The sequence below is a fragment of the Dromiciops gliroides genome, chromosome 3, assembly GCF_019393635.1.
Source record: "Dromiciops gliroides isolate mDroGli1 chromosome 3, mDroGli1.pri, whole genome shotgun sequence".
Taxonomy (NCBI): domain Eukaryota; kingdom Metazoa; phylum Chordata; class Mammalia; order Microbiotheria; family Microbiotheriidae; genus Dromiciops; species Dromiciops gliroides.
In genome coordinates, this window is record NC_057863.1 from 361,734,903 (window position 1) to 361,753,270 (window position 18,368).

The following is an 18,368-nucleotide window of genomic DNA, read 5'->3' on the forward strand; positions in this document are numbered from 1 at the left end:
AAGGGTAGAACTTAACACATTCAGTCTTAAACTTACCAGAGATTGGCCCCAAATAGAAAATGATTTGCCTTTGTCTTCTTTTTAAAGATTTTCTTTTCCCCATGAAGGTGGCAATACTTTTTTTTCTATTGGTAACACCTTTTATAATTTTGTATAAATGAATTGCTAGTCTCAGTGCTTAGGAATGTATACATATCCCAACACCAACTTGTAAATGTATGAGTTTTCTGGAATTAAATTACATCATTACACCCACATAAATATGTAAACTTCCACTCTGCATTTATTTAACACAACCAAAACCTAGTTACAAAAACATCCTTTGTTCCATTCTCTTTCTGTGATATGGTATTGTTTAGAGAAAGTTTCAGGTCCAGGTCCATAAAAATATTGTCCAACTGAATGAGGATTTAAAAGAATGGACACATTCTCTTCCCTACCCCTGCCAGGGTCTTCATTTGTCTATCTGTAGCATCAGAGAAACTACACTTCTGTGAGGATGCTCTGGGTCAGTTGGGAGCTAAAGTTCCATATGGTATTTTAAGGAGATAAAAGGCATCTTTCATTTGCTCATGTGACCAGTGAGGGTGGAGGGGGAGGCAGCAAGGTGTCTCAGTGAGTAGAGCATGGGCCTCCAGTCAGGAAGACCCAACTTCAAATGCTGTCTCAGAGACTTAATAACTATGGGCAAATCTTGGGCAAATCACTTAACTTCTCTTTGCCTTAATCCACTGGAGAAGGAAATGGCAAACCATTCCAGCATCTTTGCTAAGAAAACTCCATGGACAGTATGGTCCACAGGGTCACACAGTCAAACACGATTTAATGACTGAACAACAAAGACCCGTGGGGGAGAATTCCTTTCCTTCTCTTTCACTTTCCCTCCCCTCCACACACAAATACAACACAGGTACAAGGCTGTACCACAGCCCTCTGTAGATCTCTGAACATGGTATAGTCCGGTTTAGCCCACAGCCTGTGAAAGGGGGGAGCTATGGTGATTAGAAAGAGTACATAAAGAGGAGGCAGAGCTGAATAAAGATCAATGACCTTTTCAATTCCGAGTTGTGGCAGCCATGCCTTCCATTTTCTTGCGATAGAGACCAATGGGTTCCTTTGGAATTTTGCAGCTCTCTTTGACTATCCCAGAAGACAAAGAGGTTAACTAGAGGATGGGCAGAACATTAATGAGAAACTGGGCACAGAGAATCAGTACAGGCTGAATTACAATTAATTGCAAAAATGGTTTCACATGTATAATTGATATCATATTGGTTGGGTTGGGAGGGGTGGAAGGGAGAGAGAATTTGGAATTTAAAGTTTTAAAAAAGAATGTTAAAAATAAGTAAATGAAACAATTAACTGCAAAAGATACTTTCAGTCCTTTCTTATGGAAACGAGTTTTATGCATTTCTATGCTTGTCAATTATAATGAGCTTTGAGTTTTCTTTTACTGCAACATTGCAAAGGACTTGAAGGTACTAAAAAGACCTTACCGGAAGATTTTTTTTTAAGGCACACTACTTATTAATTGCAGCTGGTCAGAGGTTTGTTAAAGCAGAAATTGACAAGGATGTCAAAACAGAAAGCATAAGTTCTACCCACTTTTGTATAACAAAAGGTAAGGTCCCTTGAATAGAGGTATATGTCATTTTATTTAATTCTATAATTAACAATTAGTCATCTGGTCGTTTTAATACATATAAATGCATGGACAAGTTTTGTTTTGAGCCTTTCAAAGAAAATGAGGAAAGATAAAGAGATGAGACCTAACCACAAGTCATATTAATGTGAAAAATAATTTTTAAAATGATTGTTTCCTTTTTGGGCAGAAAATCCCTTTATTTTCAAGTGTGCCTTGCTTGATTCATATGAATTATAGTGCATATGAACATGTTTGATTCTTTTCAGTTGTCTTCATCCTAATGAAAGCTGGTGGTGATTTGTAATTGTTGTTGGTGAGTCATTTTCAGTCATAGCTGATTCTTTGTGACCCCATTTGGGGTTTCCTGGCCAAGATGCTGGAGTGGTTTGCCATTTCCTTCTCCTGCTAATTTTACAGATGAGGAATTGAGGCAAACAGGTTTAAGGGACTTGCCCAAGGCCAGATTTGAACTCAGGAAGATGAGTTTTCCTCACTCCAGGTGGGCTAACTAGCTGCCCATGTGATCCTCTGCTTAAATCCTTGACTTAAATACATTTATATTTAAGTCTATAGTTAAATGGAGAATGAGTGATTAATTTTGTCTAGGAATTTTTGAAATTAGAGAGCATTTGTACCTTTGTACCTATATTCCTGTCCAGTTTAATGATTGTTCCCTATGTTTCCCTGAATACTTTGTCCTATCTATAAATAATCTTAGTTAAGGGTTTCCTCTAATTAACACTGTAAATTGTTTAATGGCTTAGTGGGATTGCCAAGAAGGATGGGAGGCAACTATTCATATTGATAGCTGTAGGGGTCTGGGTGGTGGTTGCAGAGTAGGGAAAACACCATAGATTACAACAAGTGGGGGAGAAAGTGTGTGTGTGTGTGTGTGTGTGTGTGTGTGTGTGTATTTAGTGAGACAATTGGGGTTAAGTGACTTGCCTAAGGTCACACAGCTAGTAAATGTTAACTGTTTGAGTTTAGATTTGAACTCAGGTCCTCCTGACTCCAGGGCCAGTGCTCTATCTACTGTGCCACCTAGCTGCCCCCGAGAGAACATATATTAAGTGCCTACTATGTGCCAGGAATTATGCTAAGAACCTTACAGATATTATTATCTCAGTCTTGAAATTCTTGCTTTTCCTGGAATCTAATGGCTAGTACATAGGTAAAAAAACAAAAAGCTCCTTTTTTTTGTAATAAAGAATTTTATTTTTTTCCCATTACATGTAAAGATAATTCTCAACTTTTGTTTATACATGCTTTCCAATTTCAGATTTTTCTCCCTTCCTCCCCTCCCTCCCCCCTCCCATAGACAGCAGGTAATCTGATATAGGTTTTATATATATATATATATATATATATATATATATATATATATATATATATATATATATATATATATATATATATATACACACACACACACACATATATATATACACACATAATAACATTAAACATATTTCTGCATTAGTCATGTCATAAGAGAAAAATCAGAGCAATGACGAAAAACCTCAAAATAGAAAAACAACAGCACCAAAGACAAAAGAAATAGTATGGTTCATTCAGCATCTATATTCCACAGTTCTTTTTATTTATTTATTTGTTTGTTTGTTTATTTATTTATTTATTTTCCTGGATTTGGAGATGTATAATGTTCTTCTGGTTCTGGTCATCTCACTCATCATCAGCTCACACAAGACCCTCCAGGTTTCTCTGAACTCCTCCTGCTCATCGTTTCTTTCTTTTTTTTTTTTGTAGGCAATAGGGGTTAAGTGACTTGCCCAGGGTCACACAGCTAGTAAGTGTCAAGTGTCTGAGGCTGGATTTGAACTCAGGTACTCCTGAATTCAGGGCCGGTGCTTTAACCACTGCACCATCTAGCTGCCCCCCTGCTCATCGTTTTTTTTTACAGCACAATGGTATTCCATTACATTCATATACCACAATTTGTCCAGCCATTCCCCAATTGATGGGCATCCCCTCAACTTCCAATTCCTTGCCACCATATAAAGAGCAGCTATAAATATTTTTGTACATGTGGGTCCCTCTCCCCTTTCCATGATCTCTTTGGGAAAAAGACCCAAAAGTGGTATTGCTGGGTCAAAGGGTATGGACAGAAAAAAGCTCCTTATTATAAATGTTGCTTTGCCACTGCTGCAAGGGGAACTGAAAGGTTCTTCTTTGCCTAACAGGTAGAAACTAAAAACATGTAGTTTAGTAGAAGAAATGCTGAATTTGGAGTAAGGCCGTTTTACAATCCTATCTCTATCACTTACAGCATTAGCATTATCATGAACAAGTCATTTCCCTTCTTAAAGCCTCATTTTACTTATCCCATTAGATTGTAAACTCCTTGAGGGCAGGGATTATCTTTTGTTTCATCCCTGTCTCTGGTGCTTAGCATAGTGCCTGACTCATGTTGTTGTTGTATTTCAGTCCTACTCTTCATGACCCCATTTGGGGACTTTCTTGGCAAAGATACTGGAGTGGTTTTCTATTTCCTTCGCCAGCTTTTTTTTTTTTTTTTTTACTCACAAGGAACTGAGGCAAACAGGGTTAAGTGACTCTCCCAGGGTCATACAGCTAGTATGTGTCTGAGATCAAATTTGAATTCATAATGCTATATCTTTTTGATTCCAAACCCAGTGCTCAATCCACTGTGCCACCTAACTGCCCCCTGGCTGGCATATAGTAGGTTCTTAATAAATGTTTATTGACTGATTGATCCATAAAATAAAGGGTTTGGACAATATGACCTTTGAGGTCAGTCAGTTAACATTTATCAAGCACCTACCATATGCTAAGTGATAAGGATACAGAAAGAGGCTTTCTGGTCTAAATTTGTGACCCTGTGAATTGAAAACAAAATTGTTTTGGCTTCCAGCTTGTTGAGGGTGCAGAGCACCCCAGAAGTTCTCTGGAGCACACCAAGGAATCTTGTCCTTGAGAAACTAAACCAGAGGACAGATATGCCTAGAGAGATAAGTGGGACCAGATTGGACTGAGCTAGCTTTGGGACCTCCACCCTTCATTCTGATCTCCCTTACCCCTGGGGAGATAACTTTGGGTGTGGCTGCAGCCTCTGCATCCAGAAGAGAGAGATGGCTTGAGAGATCAGTAGCCACCCCTCAACCAATTCCTCTAGCCACCACCACTGGGCCATGGGCCTCCCTCACTAAAGGAACTTTCCGCAGGCAGATGGTCACACCCCCATCAGCCCCCTATAAAAGTACCTCCCAGTCTCCTGCTCGAGGAGATTGGTACCTCAGAGCCATGTGCTTTGTTCCATACCTATCTCCCTATGAGAAGTCCAAGGATTTCTCTTGGTTTCCCTTCCCTTCCCTTCCACCCCACTTCCCTTCCCTTGCCCCTGAATAAACTACCATCTTATTCTAACTGCTTTTGTGTGCAAGAGGGTATAATTCTTTAAAGAGGAATTCTTAAGAACCCCAACCCCTAACCCAACCCATACCCCATTTTCCCCCATAACAAGCTCATCTAGAATATCTTCAGACTAATTGTACTAGAGGTGGAAGCTAGAGTTGGATATAGTATCAGGCATGGGTGAGCAAATACATTTTTCTTGATGACTAGCCCTATATTACTTCTTCATATTTCACCCTGTTTTTCATAAAGGCCTTCATTTTTATCTTTCATATTACTTCTTGTTTAAATGGGAAAAAATGCTATAGAGTGATGACAAGCCAGGTGATTTTTATGCTCAAATTTGTTTATTTTCTTATTCAATACCAAAGCAATTGAATGTTAGAACTGAAAGCTCTTCTCTAATAAGTTGTCTATCCCTTTATCCCTATGTTAAGCCAAACTATAGTTCTTTATTCAAGAGCTATACATTTTATATCAGATAGCTTGTTTCAATACAACTTTTTTCTGTAACAACAAGCTAATAACTCAGGAAACTCTAAATTCAACACTAATTATTCCCACAAATTATTCAGTTTATTATGTTTACCTCCCAAGTGACTTTTTTTTCACAAGAATTATTTTTCCTGCTTTTATCATGCTGAGTGCCTCTAAGGCCATACAGGGCTAACCTTATACCTGGCAAAATGAGCCTTTGTTGTAGTTCACTCATTAGCAATGACAGGGGTTAAAATGCAAACCCTATTTAGGAGGAATTTGAATGTAAGCCCCTTGAAGGCAGAGACTGTTCACTTTTGTTTTTGTTTACACTTAGCTTTTTACATAATGAGGACTTAATAAATATTTTTTCAATGGTTCTTTCATGAAGCTTTATTCCTTTGTTCTTCTAAAAAAATCTTTATCCAATTCAGTGCCCAGAGGGTATAGGAAGGAGTTTTGATTAAAATTTGGAAGGAGGATGTCAGTAAAGTTTTAATATAGGTAACTACTATGGGGTCTGGTTTTAATAGTATATTTCCATTTAACGTTTTGAATACATTTAATTTTTCCATATACCCTCAGGAAAGTACAATCAAAATTCCTTTCTTTTTGTATAGAGAAGATATTATTCCTGCTCTTATTTTCTATATTCTCTGTTCAAATGGATAATAGCACAGTACTTCACATGTAGTAAAACCTTAATAAATACATAGGTCATAAGATTTAGTTGAAAGGCTCCTTATAAGTGGCAGAATATTCAAATCCCTTATTAGACTGTCTCCCATTTCTAACCCTCTCCTGTAGCCAATCTAGCAAGAAATTCCCAAATACCCACTTTTTAAAATTAACACACTGATATTAAAAAAATGAAAATATTACATGGGAATGATTAGAATATAAATACATTGAAGGTTTGGAATTTTTATTTTTACTTTTGCTTTTGTCTTTACATTCCAACCAGCATTATGTAGTGCAGATATCAGTCAACCCACTCAAACTGATTAAAGGCCTATAAGGTTTCCAGTCCTGCTGGAAGCCTTGGTGATGTATGGAGCAAACTGCCTCAGTTTACCCAAATATTACATATGGAATGTAAACTTTCCCACCTGGCTGATGTTAAGTCTGACATATTGCATTGGTTGTCTACAAAACTTCTACTGGGAGTTGGGAAAGTACCTTTCCCCCAGAGCTTTGTTCTTTTTCTTTTATGGCAAGTTCCTATAATCATGTCACTTGATAAGCATGAACACAATATTGTCTCTTCATCCCTAGATTAATACTGTAATATCTGGGTGAGATGCAGGTTTAAGATTTAAGCTATTTGGCTTAGAAATTCTAGTCCCTTTCAGAATCTGAACAACTAGAATGTATAAGCATTTAGCCTTGTCATCTGTCTGTTATTAGTTATGCATGTTAGAAACTGAACCAGAGACATCTCAAGCCTGTTTCAAGAAAACAGAGAAGAGTAAAATATAGAATGTTTTGTTATATAAGTTTATTGCGTAATGTGGAAATAATATCTGTCTATAGAGCATGTCCTATAATACAAACATGGTTTATTATGGACAACTTATTTGACATGCACTGTTTTGAAATTAATTGGTTAAATCTCATCCTAAGTCTTTTATTAGAATTGAAGTTAACTTGGTAACTCTTATGTAAGTTCATTTGGGGTCATCTTCTTACAAAGGTATTTTGTAACCTAAGTTTTATGTGAGGACATCTTAAACAATTGAGTGAAAACTTTTGGAGAAATAAAGTGAAATGGATATATATGTAATTTGGAAAAATTTAAGGGTTCTGCCATCAGTGGCATTTTGAAACATTTAGATTATATGGCTTGCATGTAGCAAGATAGTGGTAACCCTTTGATTTGTTCTTAATAATGTCTGTCAGATACAGAACTAGGTAAAGCTTTGAATAGCATGGGGCATTAGTGACACCTTTCACTGGATGAAGGACATTTGTGAACAGCTTTTCGCTCCTGATGCAGGATCTGGGGGTTCCTGGATTCACTCTTTTGGTTTGCCCTTTTTCTCTATTGTTGTCCTTTTAAATTTTTTGTCTTTGTCTCTTTAACCTCTTGATAGTTTGTTTTATCTAGGCTCAAGGCTTTCAATTTTATGTTAGCAATTCCAGCCTATATACCCCCTTCGCCATCTGGACCAGGCCTGCAAGGATTTCTGCACCTTCTACTGTCAGCTCTATACACATATTCAGCTTGAAGCAGTTACAAAAGAAGACATCTTCGCCCTCTTTTTCCTTAGCTATTGGAAGGAGGGGTGGGAAAATGTAGTGGTTAGCCTGGTGGACTCAAGTCTAGTTGGGGGTACTCAGGCCTAGAAGGGGCCACTTAGAAATTACTCTTTCCTTGGATAAAATTGGGAAAACAGTTGTATTTGCTATTTAAATTTGTTTTGTAAAAGGTTCTAATAGGGGCATCTAAGATCAAAGATGAAAATCGCTAAGTGAATGGACACTGGGAGCACATCACTGAAATTATAAAGAGGTTCTAAATCATGTTTGTTGTTATAATATTGTAGTTATTGACATCAGTTCTTTGTGCTATATCTGGGGGGTTATTAACAAAACCAGTCTTGAGAGGACACTATTGGCTTTGTGACCAAAAACTGCTTACATGTCTTCCCAAGAATTTGACATGTATATGGTATATTGGGATAATTAATTAGACCCCAATTTACCTCCTGAAAGATACCTATGGGACAGGATTAGATATTCATTTGTAATTTTGGAGTTCTCCTTATATTTGTCCCTGTTTAGACCCTTGCTTTATAGGTTTGATACAATGTGCAGTTCAACAGATGCAGCTGATGGTGACTCAGTAGTTCACTGAGAAAAGAGTAAAGACCCTGATTCTGAAACTTCACAAAGGAGAGACTGGTGATGAGTTGGACTTGGACTGATGCACTGAAATCCTGCATGGCTAAAGGGCTCGACGACAATGACTCAAATCCAGAATATGCTCTCTGAGCATAAAAGAAAAACGGGGGATTATATGATATGATTATGGATTTGAGTCAGATTAAACTCTGAGGATGGGGTCTGGAAGGTACCCAGCCCTGCCCCAGTATAGTTAGTTTAGAAGTTTATTGCTTGTCAAATTCTCACTGTCTCCTTTAAGTTTTATTGCCAATTAACAGTATTCTTACTTCTGCTCAGTCTCCCCACTTGTCAGCTACATATTAGTTTTGTCTGCAATCCATCATGTGTCAGAACCCCAGTCAGTGGGTCAGGGAGTTTGCCCACCAATTCAATACTCGGGACTCAAGAAGAAAGGACGGGGCTCAGCACAGGATGCAGCAATTAAGTTGAGACCAGATGTTAAGTGACATGTCTCTTTTTCTCAGAGCAGAATCCCCTTGGCCCTGGGGTCCCAACAATGGATTATTCTTTTCTTCCCAACATAACCGAAGATAAATTTTAACCCTGTCATCCTTAACAATGCTGAAGCACCTGGGTGACTCTTCCTGTTATTCAGGTTGAATATCTTTAGAGACAGGGGCCTGGAGAGGGGAGTCAGTGGGAACTGTGAGATCTGAAACATCTGACTGTCACTCCCCTGTTTCCTCTTCCTTTGGTTTGACCTTGTTCCCCCTCCCCTTTTCCCCCTTGCTCCTGGAACACGTATGCATGTCTCCATACATTGATCACGAGCTGAACACGCACCCTGGGTGAGACAGGATTGGATGTTAGATTGTGAGCTCGACCTAGTGTGTGTGGGGACTTCCCCTCTGACCAACATTCCTATATAAGGTCAAGGCATGTATTAGCTGGTGCGGTTCAGGTATTGAGCTTGCCCATTCCTATGGGAATGTAATAAATCTGTCTCTGCTTGACTTGGTGGTCTCCTCGAGTTATTTGGGTAAACTGAGGCAGTTTGCTCCATACAGTGACATAAAGACAAAAATGAAGAACTCCTTAAGTGTCTTACATGCAGTCAGAGCTTAATAAACATTGGTAGAATTGAAGAGAACTGAGCAGGACATGGTAGTGGCACCAGGAAACACTAGAGCATAGCTAATTTTCAACCATCATCATTCCTAAATGATCCATGGGTGGCCTGCATTGTGCTAAGGTGTGATATGTGTGAGAATCCTTGGCAAAAGGATTACTGATTACTCTCATTTTCCATTCCTCTCCTCACTCCCAAAACTCAATTCTCAACTGATCAACAATAGTTTTTGAGTACCAACTTTGTGCCTGGTACCACTATTATTATTCATCTATCCCATTCGTATATTTCTATTTGTCTTTTTGTTTGTTTGTTTGCTTTTGTTTTTTTTTAGGTAATGGAGGTTAAGTGACTTGCCCAGGATCACACAGCTAGTGTCAAGTGTCTGAGGCCGGATTTGAACTCAGGTACTCCTGAATCCAGGGCTGGTGCTTTAACCACTGCACCATCTAGCTGCCCCTCATATATTTCAATGTATAAATTATTTCCCTCCCCAAATTTTATTGCATTAACTTTCTCTCCCCAAACCCTGTGAAGTAGGTAGTACAAGTATATCCCTTTTAAAGACGGGCATTTTACTTCTTCTTAAAGTGTAGCGCAGATTCCAGGACACACTGTTCATACTACGGCCTGGCCCAGGGGATGATTGGGCTTCTTCTCAGCCTGCCTGGCTTGTGAATAATCACAGCCGTTTTCTCTTTGACCCAGAAACAGAAGTCTGATTGAACTCTGATTCTCTATGGTCAGAAGCTTGGCGTGCTTTTGCCCCTGTAAAGCATTTACGTTTTGTTCTTTGTGGGGCAGACAGGGTGGGGTGTCTTGTGTCTGGGGTCGGATTTGGGCTTGGGGCCTCCTGGGTCCAGGGCTGGTGCATTGTCCACTGTGCCACCTAACTTACCCATGATGACATCTTTAAAATAGGGTTGAGGTGTAGGAGAAATAGACTGGGGGAGGGGGAAGGGGAGAGATGGTCTGGGGAGAGGTTGTTCACATGAAGGAAACAAGAAAAAAGCTTATGGAGGGGAGGGGAAGAGGGTGAAGGAATTGGGGAGTGAATCTTAATATCATCAGAATTGGCTCAAAGAAGGACTAACATACATACTCAAGTAGGTATAGTAATGTATTTTTGCCCTGAGGGAGGGGAGGGAGATGGGGGCGGGGAGAGGGGAAGGAGGGAAGGGCAGATTGGGGAAGAGAGCAGTAAAAAGCAAAACAGGAAGGTGAAGATGTTCTGCATAACTGCACAAGTATGACATATTGAATTGCTTGATTTCATAGGGAAGGTTGAGGAGAGAGGGAGGAAGAAAATTTAGAAAACAGAATTAGCTCAAAGACCTTAAACTCATCAGAGTAGAATCATGGAGGGAATAACATTCATACCCAGTTGGGAGGAGTAATCTATTTAACCCTACAGGAAAGTATGAGGGGAAGAGGATAAGGAAGGAAGGGTGAAAAAAAGGGAGTGCAGAGTAGGGGAGGGGACAGTCAGAAGTAAAACACTTTTGAGGAGGAATAGGTTAAAAGAAGATAGAAAATAGAGTAAATATCATGGGAAGGGAATAGGATGGAGGGAAATAGTTATGATGATTGATTATAATGGCAAAACGTATGGTACCTACTTTGCTGGGCTAATATGAAGAAAATTCTTTGTCAAGTTTAAGGTACTTTATACAGGTTATGATGAACAGGATACTATCAGAAAAACCTGGAAAGACCTACATGAACTGAAGCAGAGTGAAATGTACTGTATACAAAATAACATCAATAGTGTAAGATGATCTGTTGGGAAGCATGTAGTTATTTTCAGCAAGGTAGTGATCCAATATGACCCTGAAGGACTTATGAAAATGGCAACCCATCTATAGAGAAAGAACTGATAGTATTTGAAAACAGATGGAAACACATTAAAAAAAATTTTTTTTTCCTCTTTGACAATTCCTCAATCTGAAATTTTGGGGTTTTTTTTTTACTGTTTTCTCTCACAACCTAGCTAATGTGGGATGGTTTTCCATGACTACTCATGTGTAGCTTATTTTGAAATGCTTGAGTTCTAGTGGGTGGGGGGTGGGAATGCAGGAGGAAGAGAAGTTGGAACACAAAATTTTAAAAAATTGATGTTAAAATTTGTTTTTACATATATTTTGGAAAATAAAATTCTATTCAATAAAAAATTAATAATAAAAAAAGATGGGCAACCTGAGGCTCAGATATGGAGTGCTTTGCCCAAGCTAATAAATTTGAAGCTACGTCTTCAGATTCCAAAAACAGTATTCTTTCCACTGGCACCACACTAATAAGAGGTGCCAGAGAAGTAACAGAGACAATTTGGGAACATAAGGAATTTGCAAGCTAGTTGGGAAAATAAGATTACAAAAACCAGTCAATGGTGACTGTAGGTCACCATTATGAACAAATAAGGTAGTTCATCTCTAACTTTCTAGACTTCTTATGCCTTACACATACAACTCTTCTCCTTTACTTATACTCTCTCAGATCTAGCCACCTGCCTTTCTTCAAATAGGAACACTGTACCTTCAAATTCTTGATGCCCTCCTTACCAGGAGAGTTCTTGAGGAGGGAAAGCCCCCAGGTCTGAGAGACACCCTGGGAAGGGTTCAGAGACTCATTATTTAGCATGTTCTATACTAGAGCATGGTATTGCAAATTGTATAGTAGAGACAATTAGAGATTAGGACAATGGAGCCCAAGGCTCTGGGTAGATGGCACAGTGGATAGAGCACTGGATCTGGAGTCAGAAAGACCTGGGATTAGCCCTGAGTTCACATCCTCCCTCAGACACTAGCTGTTTGTGTGGGCAAGTTGCTTTAACCTCTGCCTGCCTGGGTTTCCCCATGTATAAAACAGGGGTAAAAATAGTACCTACCTCTCAGGGTTGTTGTGAGGATCAAATGAGATAGTGCTAGCTCTTATTATTAGCAAAGCGATGGCAGTCTGGTTCAGACAAACAAGGGCCAAAGGCCTGAGAATAAGGTGAGATCAGTGTGAGTTTGAGTCATCAAGGAAGGTTCGAACAAGGCAGGAACTTTGCCCAGAATAATAGTCACAGAAGATTCAGAATTCCCTCCTCTAACCCACAAAAAGAGGTCCGTTGCTGCCACATAGCATAATTCCTGGGGAGAAAGTAGCTTCCTTAAAACATAAATTGTTCAGGCTCCTCCCCTGAATTGTATTTGGCAAGTATCGTGACCTTTCCAAAAGACAAAACACAAAGTCCATTGGCTATTCAACATACAAGGGCATACGGGCATAGGGAGAAGGGATAACAAAGGTACTTTCATCCATGCCCTGATTGCATCAGTCAGCTAGCTATCCAGTCAAGTGTGGGAAGTGAGACAGAAGAGAGCCATTAAGGATCTCACCCTCTTTGCCCTAGACCTTATTCTTCTGCTGAGACACAAGAATGAAAACTAGCAATTGACTAGCTCATCATACAAATGAACAAACAGATGAGGCAGAAGGATTGTGACTTCCTAAAGGCACCATGATGAGTCAGCCTCTCAAATCCAACCTAAAATTTATGAAAGGAGAGTTTTATACATTTTGCTCTCATGCTATGCATTAGAAATGGGTAAGTTTATGCCGTGCACAGGATGATTTAGGGAAAGAGGCGATTGTAATGCAGATACTTGAATCTATGATGAAAATTTGGATCTTTTGATTCAAATGAATATTTGCCCTTCCCTCCCTCAATCACAATGGCTACCATTTAAAATAATTCTGTTTCTTAAAAAGGGTTTACTACTGTTGTAAAACTAGATCTGATCTGTTTTCTAAGCTTTGTTACAACCAGCACAGCAGATGTCTTAAGTCTGTCATTGGAATTAGACTGTTTCATCAAAACTAGACATTTCATTTCTCTTGAAGTCAGACTAGGACACTGAATGCTGTTTCACAAGGTCATGTTCATTGTTCTTTCTCTAATGACCCTGGTGTCAAAAGAACTAAGAAATATCTAAGGTCAATTTACTTTCTTACCCTTTATGTCTGGAAAGCCTGCTTTTAGCTGCAAATGCAGTTCATAAAGCAGAGACATAACTAGGGACTTATAACTGGTGCTTTGCCCTGATGTTCCAATATCTAGGAGGAACTTTCCCTTTGCTGTCAACCCTAGGCTAGCTTAATACCATGTAAACACCATGGTCATAACCCTCTACTATCCTACCATTGCATATTTGGCTTGCTTCTCCCAGCACAATTATACCTAACCTGGGCAGTTTGTCTGTCTCCTAGCCTAAAAGGAAACAATCAACAAAATTTATCGAATACACCAGAATTCCTGGTTATGGTTTTGACTGGTACACAGGATCATTTTTACTTGTCATACCATATATTTTTTAAAGGCCTAAGAAGTTATATAATTTGGCAACAAAATTTTAAAAAAGATAACAAAAAATGGAATTAAGAAGGATGACATGGAGATCAATAAATGTTGTTTTCAGTGTGCATTGGTAAAATGATGAAGAAACACAGAAATAAGTAAGAAAACCATCGTAAATGCTTTATGAAATTATGTCAGCCTGATTGTGTCAACCCAGATTATGGGTTGGAGATATAGGTTTATATGAATGAGTGGTAGAGATAGGTCTAAAATGTCAGCTTTCCAGGCCTTGTCCACATCTACAGAATGACACTTTTCTGATGATAGATTAATGAGGCAAGTAAGCGTATTGTTACTGAAGTTAATGAATAGTGATAACAACATGGTTTGTGTCCATAAAGATAGAGGTGATAAAATGTCTTGACACCTATTCTTGTTTCATTCCTCAACAACAAAATCTGTAATTGTCAGAATTTAAAAGTTAACAATTATCGATTTTCTTTTGTAAAGATGTTTTATTATGAGAAACAAAGGATGGCAGGACCATTGCTTTTGTTTAAAATGTCTATTCATAAATGTTGACCTTCAATAAATGGTCTTCTTAAACCTAAAAAAAGAGAAAACCATCCTAAATTATTGGTATGCCAAGGTATTTTACAATGCTTGTCTTCAGTTAGTCAAGGGGATAGAGAAAAGGACTAAAAGGTATAAAGATTATATCTGAGGCTGAAAAAAAAGATGTGCAAAATTGTGTTTTTTGAAAGAGAGATTGAGGAGAATTTGGAACTGTGTTCTAATATGATCCAGGAGTCAGTGCAGTTGGCAAAATGCCTGGCACCTATCTCATCAGTCTCAATAGGTTCTTTAAAAAAAATCATTCAGGATAAAATGGTTTTTCATCACTATTGTGTTATTTTGTCCAATATATTTTCCCTAAGGTGTGATTTACATAACAAAGTTGGTAAAAATTATCCAAACCTAATTATTATCTTCAAAATAGAATCTGGAAATTAGCCATTAGTAGCTGAAGATTGCAGATTTTTAAAAAGTAAATCTTGAGTCCAGCTCAAATATTAGTCTCATAAGTAGATGGAACTATTTTGCTATATCAAATGCCTTCTTAGTGCCAAACAAAATAGCTATCAACAAAAAAGATAGAAATGTCAGATGCCTGGATGAATCAACAAGAGAGTATGTTACCTCTTCTTTTGTAAAATAAAACCAAAGGTGAAAATGTTTTTTCCTAAAGTAGTTAAAATAATGATTGTATTTGTGGGATATGGCCAATCAATATACATTTTAAAGCACCTACTATGTGTCAGGCACTGACCTAAGTGCTGGGGATACAAAAAGAGGAAAAAGATAGTTCCTGCCCTTAAGGAGTTCACAATCTAATGGAATTCCTCTTTAAATCATCCTTTACTTGTTGAAGGTTTTAGTCATTTTGATGGAGATCATAAAAATGTTTTTAAAATCAGTAAATAACGTATACCCAGTGGGTTGCTTCATATTCTCTTCATTAAATAGTTAACAAAAGTCCTTCCAATGGCAAAATCATTATCTGCTTCCAGTTTTTATTCTTTGTCCCATTCAAGCTACTTGAAACAGCTTCAAGGACATATTCAAAGATTCCCTTCCTGGTTCCCCCACCTACCTTCTCCCTCTAACTCTAATACATCACACACACACACACACACAAATATATAGATAGATAAATGATAGATAGATCTTGTATATATTTATTATCTAATCCAGGTCTTGATGACTGTCTGCTGGTCCCACATTTAATTCTCCCTCCTTTCTCAAGGAATTCAGTGTCTGACTCATTATCTCCCTCTCCTTGCCAACTTCTGTACTTGTGAAAGGGGACTTCAGCATATATGTGATTGTTCCCTCAAACACCTTCACTTCCCAGTTCCTAACCCTCCTCAGAACCTGTGATCTTCATTCCATCTCAGCCACATATAGGGATAGTCATAGATTTAACCATCACCCAGGAGTGTTGCACTTCCATGGTGAAAAAACTCTGACACTTCTCCGTCTGACCATAACCTTCTATCATTCTCTCTCCTCATACCTTACCCCTTCCAAAGCTCTTCTTCATCACCATCATGACTTCCAGTCCTGTTATTACCTTCTCAGACCATTATTCCTGCTCTTGGCTTCACTTTCTAGTTTGCGATTCCAGTTCTATAGTAAATCAGTTCAATTACATGTTGTCTACTACTTCTGAATCCCTTGCTCCTTTATCTTATCATTGGTCAGGCCTTGCCAAGCTCCCACCTTGGTTTACATCTGTCTTCTCCACCCCTACTAACATGTTACTGTCAGTCAGTCAATAAACATTTTTAAGCATCTACTTATCCAGGTACTAAATTCTGGGGTTTCAAAAAGAAGCAAAAGACAGTCCTAGTTCTCAAGAAGCTTGTGATCTAAGGGGAGAGACAACAAGTGAACAAATATATACAAATATATTATACAGGAAATAATTAACAGAGGGAAGGCACCAGAATTAAAAGGGATTGGGAAAGGCTTCCTGTAAAAGATAGGATTTTTGTTGGGCCTCCAAGAAAGCCAGGAGATACTTTAAATATCTTTGGTATCCATAGGCCATAAGTAGTTTCTTTTTGAAGAGATTCAGAAGGTGCTAGACATAAACAATATCACAAGAAATGAAACTGACCATATTTTTACTGAAGGGAAACAACCATTTATTGATGTGGTAGTTATTTCTGAATCAGTTTTCAGTTAGATTGTCTACTGATGGCAAAGGTAAAAATAATTCCAAATTAAAAGAATGGATAAAAATGGGGGTGGGTGGATGGGGTGGAGATGACTGTCTGAAATTTTATAACATGATTTGACCTATTCAAAGAAGCTGTTGATGGTGAAAAATGGGAAATGGATAAAGGAAAACACATTTATTCTGATTATTCTAATTTCTCATAAAAGTTTGATCAACATAAAACCAGTAGTCTAATGAACCTAGAAACCACCTTAGCAAAAGACCAAACCAAACCAAACCAAAATAAAACCTTTAATCCCCTTGCCATTAATTTAGCATGCTATGTCATAGTACATTCTGTTGGTTATCCATAAATTAAAGACTTTTGGTACTTGAGTAACTCATTTGTATAAAGATACTAAATCTTTGCATTTTCCCCCTGGAAATTTCAAAGGGCTTTTATGAGTTTTCCAGTTCCAAAAATATGGGATGACAAGTTGGACATCTCTAAGGCTACTGAGACTTATATGACTAAACCAAGGAGCAGGATTCTGTACTAATTGTTCTATCTTTTGAAGAAAATTGGGTATGACTTTTTTCTTTTTTTATGTAATTTTTCTTTTTTTTTTTACTTTTAAAATTAAGCATTTATTTTCTCTCCCTCCCATCTTCCCCAACTGAAAAGAAAGAAAAAAACAAAAACGCAATTCTTTTAACAAATATAGTCAAATAAAACAAAGAAACAACTCCCCCCCCCCCGGCCAAATTCTCACACTTTGGGCATGGCCAAAAATGTATGTCTCACTTTTTATTTTGAGTCTATCCCATCTATGTCAGGAGGTAGGTAGTATAGTTCATCATCAGTCCTCTGGAATCTTGGTTAGTCATTGCCTTGATATTATATGCATATGTGTGCAATGTATGTATACAAATATATACATATACACATACATACACAAATACATACATATATATTTTCTTTCCCTTTCAGATATTAAGGGCCTAGCAATGCCTCCTCTATCATGTTGTTGTATTGTCTCATAAAATCATTGTAAATGTCATAACCAGAGTAATCCCTAAGGTACAGTAGAGTCAGATGTTCATCCATGTCCCTATATTTTGGGGATTAAGTGGAGCTTAATTACTTTAAGAACTGGGTAACAGGATTTGTGGGTAGTGACACAATGAATGGAGAAGAAAGAAGTTCACTGTCAGGTGGTGCTATGAAAACCTTGAGGTTTGTACCTCAAATAGGCTACATATAAGGGTGGGTGCTGACAGGTCTAAGGAGTAGTGATAGGTTGCCTAGCAACAAGTCTCCCTTCCTTTTGTACACACACCCTCCAGCATATCTGTTGGCATTTTGTAACATCTCTATTTCTTTTATTTTCCATCAAAAGAAGCCATCTTTTAACTTTAATTAGTTTTCATTTTTGTAATAATGAGGGTGGGTGGGAGGGGAGAGTGAGAAAAGCCAATGTGATTTGCCAAGGCCCAGTATTATATCCCTAAGGATGAGTACAGTGGTAATTTTTAAAAAATATTTTTTTATTAATGCCTTTTTGTTATCACTTACCAATGACTTCCTTCCTCCCAGTAGAGGTAACAAAGAGACACGGTTAAGCCAAACAAGGCAAAATGTCTAACAACATACCCAGTTCTGAACCTATAGTCCATTCACTTCTTTTTTTTTTAATTAAAAAAAAAATTTTTTTTTTACTTTTTTTTTTTTTTTTTTGCGGGGCAATGGGGGTTAAGTGACTTGCCCAGGGTCACACAGCTAGTAAGTGTCAAGTGTCTGAGGCCGGATTTG